Here is a 14,197-nt window from a genome sequence, read left to right as displayed (position 1 = left end):
GACAGACAAGTAAATATTATATAAATGCAAAGAAGCAACACAGTCTGTGGCTTAGCTTTTGACTTAGAGACAAAAGGATTTCTTGGTATCATGTATTTTTGATCTTGTAGATGAGGGTTTTTTTATGTGGGACATATTCCCCAAAGGAAGATGCATAATGATATTATGTGAAAGGATGAGAAGACATATTGTCTTACAATTTATTGCTAGCTTCACTAACACTATCCTTATTAAACCTAAGGATGTGAACTGTTGATGTGAACCGTTGATGTGAACCGAACTCAGAGAAATCACAGTAAATTACACAAGCCATGGCTACCTCTATCCCTCTCCTTGTTATATTTCCACATTGGAAGTGGCAAAGGAATTTAGAGTGATAGCTGCTCAGCAGCCGGTGATATGTGTAGAAATCGGATTTGAAAGTAAGCATGTTTTCTGCTCCAAGCTTCTTCCTGAGGCTGAAAATGCAACCAGCTTATACTTTGCTGTGGTTAAGAAATTGTATCTGTAAGAATAGATAAATCAACGGCACTCAGGGTAGTTTCTGTTTCCTGAGCTCCTGAATGTCTTTGGGTTTAATGTCACATATGGAGCAGTCATAAATATCGATACATAGGAGTTTTCTGACGTCACAGCTTTACACCTTGTTTCCAGTTAAACATCTATACGCTATCAAATCCCAAATGTCTGCAGCGCTGTTCAACAAGACAAGACCCTACATTTTGTTCCCTGCAGCGGTGTCACTAGTACACCTTGGGGGGCCGGCTAGAAAACCGAGTGACAGCACTCGGCTGCCCAACGCGTACGGCAGAGGAAAGGAAAAATGCAGCTACTGAAATCTACCACCAGAGGGAGCTTTTGTCTCGGGAACGTTATCAGGCAGGCTACACAGCGCTGCACGTAATCTCTGCTTTTCTAATGAAAGTTTTTATACGTATTACATTATTTCTCTCTAGATACCAGGAGGAGAGCAAAGAATCGAAATCCACGGCACCGATAGGAAACATAAATGCTCCGTGTGTGTGAGTGTACACATGAGTACAAGTCATTTTTATTGCACACTTCATCCTATGACAACTGTTAGGAGACCTTAGCAAATGCTAAAACTAATGACAACTGGGGGGAGCCCGGTACAAACTGAATGACTGGTGTCTACAAAGGTCATAATCTGATAACGGTTCCTTTGATTTTGTCTTGGTCTCCCGGTTTGGCCCAGAGAGTGAGGGGCATTTTGTGAAGGTGGAGCTGCGCTCGGAGCTGAGCTGGCTGAGTGGGGTCCTACGCTGCACATTTCTCCTTTGTCATGAAATCTCAGGCATAATCTCACTCTGGGAATATAGCTTTTGGTTTCCACCACTGACATATGATACACTAGCAGAATATTTCTTGAATGTCTGTGAGCACGTCTTCCTTCAGATTTGAAATACTTTTTCTGATCACTCTGGATTTCTTAAGTAGAAAACCAGCTTCCATGAAATGGACACAACTTTACAGTAATTTTTGTTTCACTTTTCATTTGTCTGCTTGGTAGAGCTTGGAATATACTTTACCTGATGTCTCATATTTTTTGTGGCAAAGCCACCAGCATTGTCTCAGGAAGAACAGCGGGTGGGTCGAAGCTCTGAAGCTATTTCTGGGAAGTGTCATGACACATTTGCAGGCTTCCTGGCTTCTTTCCTGGGTGTATGATGTTGCAACGATGACACCGGGCAAAATGGACCTTTGCTGTGGTCCAGCATCTCCACGGACTTTGCATGAAAAAGATGAAGTGCCGTTCTCACCTCCAATATCCCTTCTCCAAGGGTAATTTGCAATTTTGAAGGTGAATGATAGCATCTTCCGTGATCCTTCTGAGCTCTATGCGGAAATGGACAGAGACCTTCAATGAAGCAATGCTGTCCTCTGTTCTCATAGGAAGATCATTGCTATTGTTCAGTTCTTTCGTTTAACTGGCCCTCACTGGTCCTTCCCGTGTTAAAACTTCAGGGACTGCAGGGGAATAGGCATGTTCAGGCCTGTAAAGAAACTCTTCTCGCTGCAGCTAGAATAACTGGACCTGCCTCTGTACTTCTCCAGAAACTGTCTTGTCCTAGGAATTCCTGACCTAGGAATTTCATAGTGTCTTTTAAATACTCTTCATTGTAAAGACACAGTGAACTCAACACCTTTTTATTTTTTTTTCTTTTTCTTTTTTTTTTTGGTAGAAACAGATCAAACAATGTATTAAATGGCCACCAAAGGAACACATATCCTCTAAGTGAGCCAAACACGTGACAAAAGTCCACACAATCTAACCATATGTACACGTGGATATCCAAGAAGCCCTGAAGAAAATGAACGTGCTACAGGTCACGTGAATTATGCTGGCAGGTTGTATCAAGCCAACTTAATTATAGGTTGTCTTTAATTCTGCGTTCTAGGCTTTTATTTTGTGTGTGTGTGTCACTAAATAAATAACAGCCAACTAAATAAATGACAGCCAACAGCTTTTCTGAAGTCCTAAAAAACCTAAGCTATTAATTTTGTCTTGGGTTTCATATAAACAAAGCTTCAAAGTTCAGCAATTCCTCCTAGGAATGGGCGACTGTGCTAAAGCATCCTACTACAGAATCAGGCTCTAATTTGTTTTGCTTACTTAAAAAAAGAAAACATTGTGGCAGTAGGTGCATTCCAATGTAGTTTTCAAAAATTTATTTTAACAGAAATGGGCCTCCTAGATTTATTCCACCCTAGTTTTCACCCTGTAGTGAGCTCTTTATTCATGAGCGTTGCATTAGCTGCTTGCTGTGAGTCCTGTGGTATTCCAGCCCTTGGCATCACATTGCTGCACCACGTGGTTGACCAGATATGTAATCAGGGCCGAACAAATAAAAAAAGTCAGCTCCAACTGAGGTTTTAGAGTTGTTACAGTTCAAGACTGTACTTCAGCGAAAAGGTGAAAAGTTGTCTTAAATAAAACAGGATTTGACTCTGCAAGATACTGAACACTTTTGATAGTATATGAAATTCTCCGCTTACCCACCTTCATCATTCAGAGTAAATGATAATTAAAGAAATCTTTCCTCCTGTCATCAGTCTGTCTCTGCAGTCTTCTTCAGCCTTGCTGATAATTTCACGGAGGGCTCAGCGCTTGGGCAAAGCACGCCTTCCCTTCTCTCATGCCACTGAGTTTGGAGCTGAGAAAGCACATGCCCCAGTGGATCCCTTGCTAGGAAAATCTCCAGGATGCCCTTGGACTTGTCGACACGCGGCTGTGTTCAGGAGACTTGGGCACAACAGCTGAAGGCGTGCAGGTGCTGACCGCTCCTGGGGACACCTGGTCCTTTTGACTGGGATGTAAGGGTGTGACATAAAGCATTTAAAAACTTCAGCGGACTGGCTGTCTGGCTATGTCTGTGGATGCAGTTCAGCCCTTTTGCAACCGCTCTACGACCTGCTCCTGTACACGAAGGGCAAGGTGTGATGCCGGAGCTGGGTGTTGCCTGGGGCATGGACCCTCCCTCTGCCCAGCAGTGCACGCTCACAGGGCCGGACGGGTGAAGCTGCCCGATGAAGCAGGGTCGACACAACCATTTGCCAGACGGCACTGTGAATCAGCTCAGGGAAGTGATTTGTTTGAAAAATAAGCCGGCGAAACGCAGCGCCACGGGGAGCTCTGCCCGCCCACCTGCAACAGCAGAGGAGGAGGAGATGTGGAGAAATCTGGGAAGGCACGAAGCCAGCAAAGACACACCGACCCCCTGGTTAAAACGTGCCTCGGTGTGAACAGCATTGTACCTCTTCGACTTCCTTCGTGTCGGGAAGTCAGCCCAGTAAGCAGTTAGCCGGGTACACAGGGTGTGAGCTGGCAGCACGCACCTCCTCAGCCTGCCTCATGCCCCGGGGCAGGCACGGAGCATCGGCCGACCGTCTGCACCAACTCACCCCCATTGCCCGCCCGGCCTTCCTCCGCCCTGCCCGGCCTTGGGCACTGCTCCGTGAGCCAGCGGGACTGACCGCAACAAAGGTGGCAGCTGGTTTTCTGCCTCTTTAATGGCTGGCAAAGGCCAGGGCTGGCTCGGTGGCGGTGGCGGCGGGGAGTCAGGGGGCTCCAGTGCTGGCGGAGGTGAAGTGGGGCAGCGGGGACGCCTTCGCTGGGCTCAGCTGGCCAGGAAGGCACCGTGCCAGCCTGGGGTATCCTGCTTCAAAAGCTGCCAGGCCTGCAGGCTCTCGGTTTGCCAAGAGAGCGAGGCATTGGTGGAGTTGCACCCTTGCTGGCTGAGGGCTTCTGGACTGGGTGAGAAAGTACCCTCCATTTAACAGTGAGGAAGAAAAGCCCCGAAAACAACAGGGACTCCAGCGGTCAGGATGTCTTTTCAATTACGCTGTCATCCCCCAGTGTGCCTGATCTGTCTTGTTAGATTTCAACACTTCTTTTCCCTGCAAATGGCTCCCCCACCCTTTCCAACTGTACCTTTGCGGAGTTTATAAAGGGAAAGTGACACACCAGACGAGCTGCTCTGCCTGGCTTTCATAAATACCAGTGCCAGGCTGAGGGTTTACACTGGGTTTTTGAAGCAGAGAACTGAAAAATTACTTCCTCTTCTATCAGTGTTTTAGCCCGGGGCTTCCAGTTGCAGCATGTTCCTTAGCTCAACACATACTACGAGGTAAAAACTAGCTCCAAAGAGCAGCAGTTCAGAATAAAAGTGGCATACAGTCTTGTGATATAAAACAGCTGACTCATATCAGAGGGAAAATAATAGGAATTTTTACAGCTAATTTCATGCAGCAGTTGTGGTGGGAGGAGAAGCAGAGGAGGATTCAAACTGCAGAGCAACACAAGCAGATTTACCTCTCTAAGGCGGCGAAATAGCCATCCTGTTACGGGTGACCAGGCACCATGCTTGCTTACTGCTATTTAATTATTGCTTACTGCTTTCAGCAGTATGGACATGTATGGACAATGACAGTAGTTGCCACTGGGTCTCAGGCAATTTTGAAATTACCAAAGCAAGGACTGTATTGCACAAAACACCTTCTGTTTGTGTTTTGGGCTCCACACTTTGTAAATAAGCCTGAAGAATGCTGCAGTCCATTTCAGAGACTTTCTGGAAAGATTAATCCTCCCTAAAGGCTGAGAAGTAGTGAGTAACAGCACTAGTGCATATCATACAGCCCTAGAGGCTCTCAGACATATATAGATTAGGCTTTGCGATCAAATTCAGTATTGCCACATTTTGTAGTTGAAGAAACAAGCGCAGATAGGTTACTGGTAATGGATTTGCATACTGTCATCCCCAAAAAATCTAGTAACACAGCTAGAAAGAGAGCTCGTAGACGAAGACAGTTTTACAGCCTTGCTCAGCTCAGCTTTGGCTCCAATGAGGAAAAGGATGATGCAAGACAGTGCAACCATGACAGGAGGTGACAGTGAAAACCCTCAGTGTGTCTCCAGCATCGTGGTAGACTGACAAAGGTCAGTAGTCACAAAATGAGTGGCTTTATTACTTTGAAGGAGCTTTAGCCTGAGAGTTCAGTGCTGGGCTCCCCAGTACAAGAGACGTACTGGAGAGAGGCAAGTGAAGTGCCACAAAGGTGATTAAGGGGCAGGAGCATCTGTCCTTCAAGGAAAAGCTGAGACATCTGGGACTGTCCAACCTCGAGCAGAAAAGGCTCAAGGGGATCTGATCCATGTTTATAAATCACAGCATCATAGAATCATTTAGGTTGGAAAAGACTCTTACAATCCAGTCCAGCCATTAACCTAACACTGCCAAGTCCCCCACAATACCTGATGAAGAGGGCGTAAAGAAGAGGGAGACAGGCTCTTGTCAGTGGTGCCCAGTGACAGGACGATGGGAGGTGATGGGCACAAACTGAAATGCAGGCAATTTCACTTCATGTAAGCAAACACTTTTCTTCTGTGAGAGTGTTTGACTTCTGAAAGAGAATGCCCAGAGAGGCTGTGGAGTCTCCGTCCCTAGAGATATTCAAAACCCAGCGGGACATGGCCCTGAGCAACTTGCTCTGGCTGACCCTGCACTGAGCAGGGGTTGGACCAGGCCATCTCCTGAGGTGCCTTCCTGCCTCAGCCTGTCCATGATGGTGCCGTGTGTGTGTGTGTGTGTGTGTGAGAAAGAGCGACAGTCAGCACGAGGGCTGTGCAGTGGCTACAGTCATAGAACCATAGAGTCATAGAATGTGTTGGGTTGGAAGGGACCTTTAAAGGTCATCTAGTCCAACCCCCCCTGCAGTAAGCAGGGACATCTTCAACTAAATCCTATTGCTCAGAGCCTCATCCAGCCTGGCCTTGAATGTCTCCAGGGATGGGGCCTCCACCACCTCTCTGGGCAACCTGTGCCAGTGTCTCACCACCCTCATTGTAAAGAACTTCTTCCTAATGTCTAACCTAACCCTACCCTGCTCTATTTAAAACCATTGCCCCTCGCCCTATCGCTACATGTCCTTGCAAACAGCCCCTCCCCAGCTTTCCTGTAGGCCCCTTTAGGTATTGGAAGGCCGCTATGAGATCTCCCCAGAGCCTTCTCTTCTCCAGGCTGAACAACCCCAACTCTCTCAGCCTGTCTTCATAGGAGAGGTGCTTCAGCCTGATCATCTTTGTGGCCCTCCTCTGGGCCCGCTCCAACAGGTCCATGTCCTTCTTGTGCTGAGGGTTCCAGAGCTGGACGCAGTACTGCAGGTGGGGTGTCACGAGAGCAGAATAGAGGGGCAGAATCACCTCTCTTGACCTACTGGCCACAGTTCTTTTGATGCAGCCCAGGATGCAATTGGCCTTCTGGCCTGTAAGCGCACACTGTTGGCTTGTGTCCAGCTTTTTATCCACCAGTACCCCCAAATCCTTTTCCACACGGCTGCTCTCTATCACATCATCCCCCAGCCTGTATTGATAATGAGGATTGTCCTGACCCAGGTGCAGGACCTTGCATTTGGCCTTGTTGAACTTCATGAGGTTTGCACAGGCCCACCTCTCTAGCTCATCCAGGTCCCTCCCGGTCAGTGCATGCTACTCATTTCCAGGCTATAATTTAGTCCTTGTTTACTGGGCAAGCCTCAAGCCTGGCTTGGGAATTAGGGCTCTGTCAGAGCACCATGAATTTGCCTTTCCCATGAGTGTAAGCAAAGATGTCAGCACGATAAGTGTTTCTGGACAGATCTGATCTTGTGTCTGAATATGATGCAAGAAAGGGAATATGGTTGTTTTTCTCCTGTCTTAAAAACAGCAGCAGGGCACTGTAAAAGGCACAGCACATACAGCTAAATCTGCAAAACGAGGGGTTCTGGTTTGCCATGACAGAGTTAAAGTTAGCCACACAACGCAGTTTGTCCCTCTGTGGTTAGTCACGATGAGACAGCCTTTGCTCAGACAACCACATATGTTTTTTTCTGTGCTTTCCTCCTCCTCCCCCTCATTCCCACAATAGATGGGACTCACTGAACGAGCAAGCAGAGACACTGACTTTTCTTATTCTCTAACTTATTCAGCGTTTAACCGCTCTATGCACCCGTGTACCGAGAAACAACCCAGACTACTTGGGGGCCTGGGGTGCGCCAGCAGCCTCCGCTCACCCTGACCAGCTTCTAACCCCTTTTTGGGTAACTCCACCTGCAGTGCCCCCCCCTCAGACCCAGTCCAACGCCCCTCACGCTCAGCTGCTCAGGGGAAGGATTTCACCATCCTGTGCCTCTCGGTGCCACCCCAGCACCGGCCTGCGGCCCCAGGAAGCTGGACCCCTCTGCTGCATCCCCAAGGAAGGCCTGCGCCAAGGGGTCCCGCTCGTACCCAGGGGTGTGGGCTGGTGGTCTGCAGGTGCTTTTGGGATGGAAGTACAATGAGCTGACAAGAGTTTGGGGGGCACTATACCAGAGCAAGAAGCAGCTGTTTGTCCCAGCCCATCTCCAGCACTGTCAGGTCCTTGCAGCCTCTCCTGGTTTGGGCGACACAGGACTAATTTACCTTCTAATGCTTGAGAAAATTGCACTTTTAGAAGACTCTAGTGTCTGAATTTGTGAAAACAGTTACTTTATAGCCAGCTACACTATGTGGGATTCAAGGTCTCAGTGTTTTCGAGCCTTGCCAGGTGCAGGGATGAGGAGGAGTGAGACCTGGTCACTTGACCCAAGCTGGCCAACAGGATTATTTCATACCATGAACATGACATTTAATACAAATTAGGAAGCTTGCTGAGGAGTTCTCTCTCACTTGATGGCGGTGGTCCAGAGAACTTCTTGCCCTGGTGCCGGACCCCTTGAAGCCTTCCCTTCCTGCTGAAGCCCTAGCACTTGCAGTGTCTGACATTTGCTGTCCACTGCTGGGAGTGCACAGCTTCCTGCTGATAGAACTGACTAAGTATAATCCTTGCATATTTTATATTGGTACTGGGATCAATACTGGTTCTTTAGTATTATTAATGTTAATTATTTAGTCTTATTGTATTAAATATGTTTTTATTTCAATCCTCAGGTTTCCTTGTTTTTCCCTGATTCCCCTTCCTGGGTGGGGAGGGGTCATTGGGTGATAGAATAATTGTCTAAAAGACAATAAATCGTTGTGAGTTCCTCAAACCATAACACAGCCTCCTCAGCTTTGCCGGGCAGCTGCTCACCTCAGCTGGTCTCTGCCTTGCTTGCTTTCACCATGAGCCTGGTTAGTTTTGGTTAATGCCATGAATGATGATTGTTGCTCTTTCTGTTGTATGATGGCTACGAATGGAATGGGAACAGATGCCCTTTACCCGCCCCGTCAGTGGCCAAAGGCCCACATGGGCAGAAGGCCTTTGGCCTCACCAGAGCTGGCGCTGAGCTGGGGAGAGATGGAGCTGACCTCCACAGCCGCTTGTGCATGCCCCAGCTAAAACCCCCAAAGCACACCTTGCTCAGGTGAGGCAGGGCTCAGCCCTGCTGGTCACGCTCCAGGAGGCAACCTCACAGGCTGCAATTGCAGCTCAAGGTGTTTCTCAGAGGTGTTGTAGGTTGGTCAGCATCGGGCACAACCTCACAGGGGCAGAAGAAGGCATCCTTCCAGCAAAAGTTCAGTGCCAGGGATGTTTTTGTGTCGTCACGCCAGTGCATAAATGCACAGAAGTTCATGAGGCCTATTGGCATTTGGAGGTAAGAAAGGACAGACTCTGAAGCAGACACCTCGTGTGGATGAATGTGTACCAATGGGGTGATGTTTAGCAGCTAAACTAGCAACTGGGGCAGCATGTTATGATCAGATGAGTCTGAGAACTGTAATGCTAGGCAATGCTATTTTTCCTGCTTCTATCGGCTATGTAAAATGTCTATTTTTTTTCAAGAGATAATATGCAGCTACAAACAAGTTTTTAAAAAAGATTAGTCTTGCCTCAGTCACACCTTAAAAATGTCTGTGATCAGCAAACAAAATTGAAATGTTCACAAAGCCCTATAGAAAATGGCACTGTGTGCTGAAGAATGTGTGCACTGAAGTCAAAGGTTAACAAAGAATCACAGAATAGTTAGAGTTGGAATGGACCTTAAAGATCATCTAGTTCCAACCCCCCTGCCGTGGGCAGGGACACCTTCCACTAGACCAGGTTGCTCAAAGCCCCATCCAGGGTCTTGGACACCTCCAGGGAGGGGATATCCACAGCTTCTCTGGGCAACCTGTTCCAGTGACTCACCACCCTCACAGTAAAGAATTTCTTCGTAATATCTAATCTAAATCTCCCTTCTTTCAGTTTAAAACTATTATCCCTTGTCCTATCACTACATGCCCTTGTAAAATGTCCCTCCCCAGCTTTCCTGTAGGCCTCCTTCAGGTACTGGAAGGCTGCTATAAGGTCTCTCTGAAGCCTTCTCTTCTCCAGGCTGAACAACCCCAACTCTTTCAGTCTGCCTTCACAGGAGAGGTGCTCCAGCCCCCTGATCATCTTCATGGACCTCCTCTGGACTCGCTCCAACAGGTCCATGTCTTTCCTGTGCTGAGGACTCCAGAGCTGGACACAGTACTCCAGGTGGGTTCTCATGAGAGCAGAGTAGAGGGGCAGAATCAACTCCCTCAACCTGCTGGCCACGTTTCTTTTGATGCAGCCCAGGATGCAGTTGGCTTTCTAGACTGCGAGTGCACATTGCTGGCTCATGTTGAACTTCTCATCAACCAACACTCCCACGTCCTTCTTGGTATGGCTGCTCTCAATGCATTCTCGACCTAGCCTGTATTTGTGCATGGGATTGCCATGACCCAGGTGCAAGACCTTGCTCTTGGCCTGTTTGAACTTCATGATGTTCGTACAGGCCCACTTCTCAAGTCTGCCAAGCTCCCTCTGGATGGTATCCCTTCCCTCCAGCATATTGACCACTCCACACAGCTTGGTGTCATTGGCGAACTTGTTGACGGTGCACTCAACCCCACTGTCCACATCACTGACAAAGATGTTGAACAGCACCAGTCCCAATACCAACTCCTGAGGAACGCCACTCATCTCTGGTCTCCACTTGGACATTGAGCCATTGACCACAGCTCTTTCAGTGTGACCATCCAGCCAATTCCTTATCCACTGAGTGGTCCATCCATTAAATCCATGTTTCTCCAATTTAGAGACAAGGATGTATTGTGGGACAGTTTCAAATGCTTTACGCAAAGAATATAAATGGTGATTAAGCTGTTTGCTTTTATCAGGGCAAAAAGCTGCATTTCACATTTAGCACTGCCTAGAATCTGCCTCTCTGATAAAACATGAAGAATATCAAAGCTAAATTAGCAAGGCCTTGAGATGACCTTCAACGTCAAGTAACACGTCCTGATGGCGACTTCCTTAGCAGGGTCTGCTCATGTCTTGTGGAAGATGACACTGAACCGGTCGCACTGCTGTCACTGCTGGAACTGTTTTAAAGCACCTTGGCCAGATAAAACAGTGAATACACTTGTAATGGCAATTTACAGACATATAGGTGTTTTATTTACACATAAGAGCTACCTAGTACTGAGTATAAATTACCTGCTTTCAGATAAATATTTTTGTCATGTGATTTTTCCCATGTGGAAAATCTCATCTGCTAAATGTCCTGCAGTGTAAGAAACTGAATACAAATCTAGAGCTAGCAAAGAGATTACGTTAACGATGATGCAGCACTGAACACTGAAGTGTTGAATCTAAACATTAGGCACTTAATTTTGATCAGTGCAGCTAATTAACAGATTTGTTGTGATTGAATAGGATGGAGAAGAAATAAGGAAACGGATGAAAGCATCTGGCTACTAGTTTTATTTTTCTGGCACTGAAGGACACTGTCACATTCCTGGCAGCAATAGCTGTTCTGCTTTTCCCACTGGATGAATGTCTTTGACTCATATGCCAAAACTCAAATTCTTCTTTAAGCGCTGTGTTATTCTAACAAGTACAAAAATAAGTGCGAGCCAACGACCGTGGCCATTTGTCACATTGAAAGAAAACAAGCGCAATTGTTCACCAGCAACAGGGCGGGTTTTGTGCAGCATCTCTGTGGCCCAGCCAAAGCGCTTGAGCCAGCTCCGCTGCGGTGCATCGCGGCGCCTGGGCCCTGAGCATTATCAGTCTCGCACAGCAGAAAAACACGCCCTCGGTACAGGCTGTTCTTCTTCGCCCCCAGCCCTCTCCCTGGCAAGCCCAAGGACGGCGCTGCCAGAAGCACGACGACAAGGCCACCGTCAGCCCCCCTCTGCTGGGCGCAGAGGCTGGAGGGGGTCAGTCCCACGCTTCTTGCTCACAGACCCAACTCCTGGGGCCCAGATGGAGGTATCTCAAGGAAGGCAGAGTTACAGCTTAATTTGGGAGGGAGGGGGGTTGGGAAAGACCAGACTTCCTCCCACTCCTCCTCATCTCACTTATCTCAGGGTAAAGCATTAGTGGAGCTGATGTTGACAGGGTCTTGCTGAAGGCCAGCCTGTGCCTCTTGGGGATGTATGTTGACTGCCTCCTCTGAGGTCATGGTCACCTGTTAGTTACTGTAGTGAGAAATCTTATTGATACCGTCTTTTAAAAAGCTAAGGGAAAGAGAAAAAAAAAAGGCCTTGCCTTTTCCTTCCTTTTCCTTTGCCTGTCAATATACAGCACCACAGTGCCTCCAAAAATGAATCTCCTTTCCTTCTCGAGAGTTGGTTATGCACAGAAAACACGCTTTTTGAGAACCGGGCAGTTTGGATGGAACTGTTGTAAAGAAATGCTTCATAAGTACATGCAGTAATAAAAATAAGTGCTCATTTGCTGCTGGGAAAAAAGATATACAGGATGATTTGGGGCTAATGGAGACCAGTTTGACCTGTCTGCTGGTTAGTGGTGTAGGTGAGCGCGTCTTTCCCATGACTGGATTCAGCACTTTTTAAAGCTTTTTTCTTTTTCTCCCCCCTCCTTCCCCAATAGCTATAGTTCTACAAAAAGGGTGATTTTTTTTTTTTAAAGCATGTTTTTGAAGTTGAAGGGAGAAGGAATTTCTACAATTTCTTTTTTTGGGCGGGTAGGGGGAGAAGAAAGAGGAATAGCAGCAGCCGCAGCAAACAGGGCCGTTACTTGGCTGTTGGTGTCCTCCAACTCATCTGCCTGGAAAGAGAAGTACGTAAGAAATGCCCTGCTGTGTCAGAGCAGTTTATCCGTTTATCCCAGCAGTGTGACTCCAGCAGCAGCAGGAGAAGAGGCTGTTTAGTGAGTTCGCGGGAGCCTGGCTTCCCACAGCCATCCTCTCCCCTCCCAGTAACCCAGCATCCTCAGCTGCGGTACTCACGGGTGCCAGCGGGCACGGCCCTGCACGTTGCCTTCTGCTGCACATTGCTGGCAGCAGCAGTAATTATCAAAAGATTGTTACAAATTGCCTTACGTTTGGGTGGTGGAGCTTTTGGACGAAGAATGTGGTCCAGCTTATTCTGAACGGCAGCTGCATCAGCGTTACGGAGGATGCTGTCGTTTATCAAGCTCTTTGAAGCCTACAGCGCGCTGAGAGAGGAGAAATACTGCGTGTTCCAAAGTCAATTGCAAATTCACACTGCATTATTGTTCCTTCACCTATCTCCACATTGAAAGACCATCTATCCTTAAATAAAGTCACCTGTACAAAAAGCCTGGTTCAAGATTAACCACACACAGAACTTAAAGTGATGGCACTTCAAACAAGCCTCTAGTTAGATAGAAGCACAACTATTTTTCAAAAGTGCAGCCTACACAAACATCTATTGATAACGGGATCGCTTTTTAAAACAGTCTCGGGAAAGAAGTTCCTTATTGTTTATTTCAATGCACAGCTCTAAACAGAATAATTTGCAGTTTATGGTCCTTTCATTTTGAAGTCTGTCTGCCTTGGATTTTGAATTCTAATTAATCTATCTACTGGAAGCCACAATCTGCTACCTCTTCTCCCCCAACCCCCTTAAAACTCACTTTCCACAGTATTTTTTAGCTTCAGCAGATTGGCAAAAGTCATCGAAAAGGTAAAAAACGTGGAACTATTTTTCAATAATTTCATCTTTCTTTAGGCGGATTAAGAAGTCTTATCATTTAAAGCTGGCATTTGCCTTCCCACGGTACTTATTTTTTCTGCTATATCAGGAAGAAAAAATATTTTAAAGAGGAATTACTGGAACTGTTCTGCTCAGGAACCTGTGCCAAACTGGTGTTATTAAAAAAAAGAAGTTAGACTACCCCTGATTAATAATCACAATCTTTAGCCATGTTTCTTCGCTCACAAGATGCAATGATTCATGCTTTGTAACATACACTGGTATATACACTTTATATGTACGTGCTATCTACAAGAGGCAGTGGATATCCTTACCAGAATTCAATGAAGGCTGCTATGTGCTTGAGTGACCACAGAACCAACATGCTGACTTGTGTGTATTCAAAATACACAGAAAAGCACAATAAATGTTTAGATGCTTTCAAATAGGAGGCAGAAAAAATTCTTAGCCAAGTTGCCATTTCAGATATATATGACTGCACCTCATCGATTTTATGAATATAGCCGCACAGACGCACCACGCACCTTAGACTGCAAAGGCTACCTCTATCCAATAACCTATTTCTGCTTGGTCTCTCGATGCTGCAATCTACTTTTGAAATAAGGATGATGATGAATATCCTGAGGTTGTTGTCACAATATGAGTTGCTCCAGGACCAGTCTTGGTAGGGCTTTTATTACAGCTGAGGACTTTACTCAGAGGCATCTTCATCTAGAGTCAATATGGTACTGTAGGAACTAAGGTTTG

The sequence above is a fragment of the Chroicocephalus ridibundus genome, chromosome 1, assembly GCF_963924245.1.
Source record: "Chroicocephalus ridibundus chromosome 1, bChrRid1.1, whole genome shotgun sequence".
NCBI classification, from domain to species: Eukaryota; Metazoa; Chordata; class Aves; order Charadriiformes; family Laridae; genus Chroicocephalus; species Chroicocephalus ridibundus.
Note: the sequence above shows the minus strand (reverse complement) of the source record.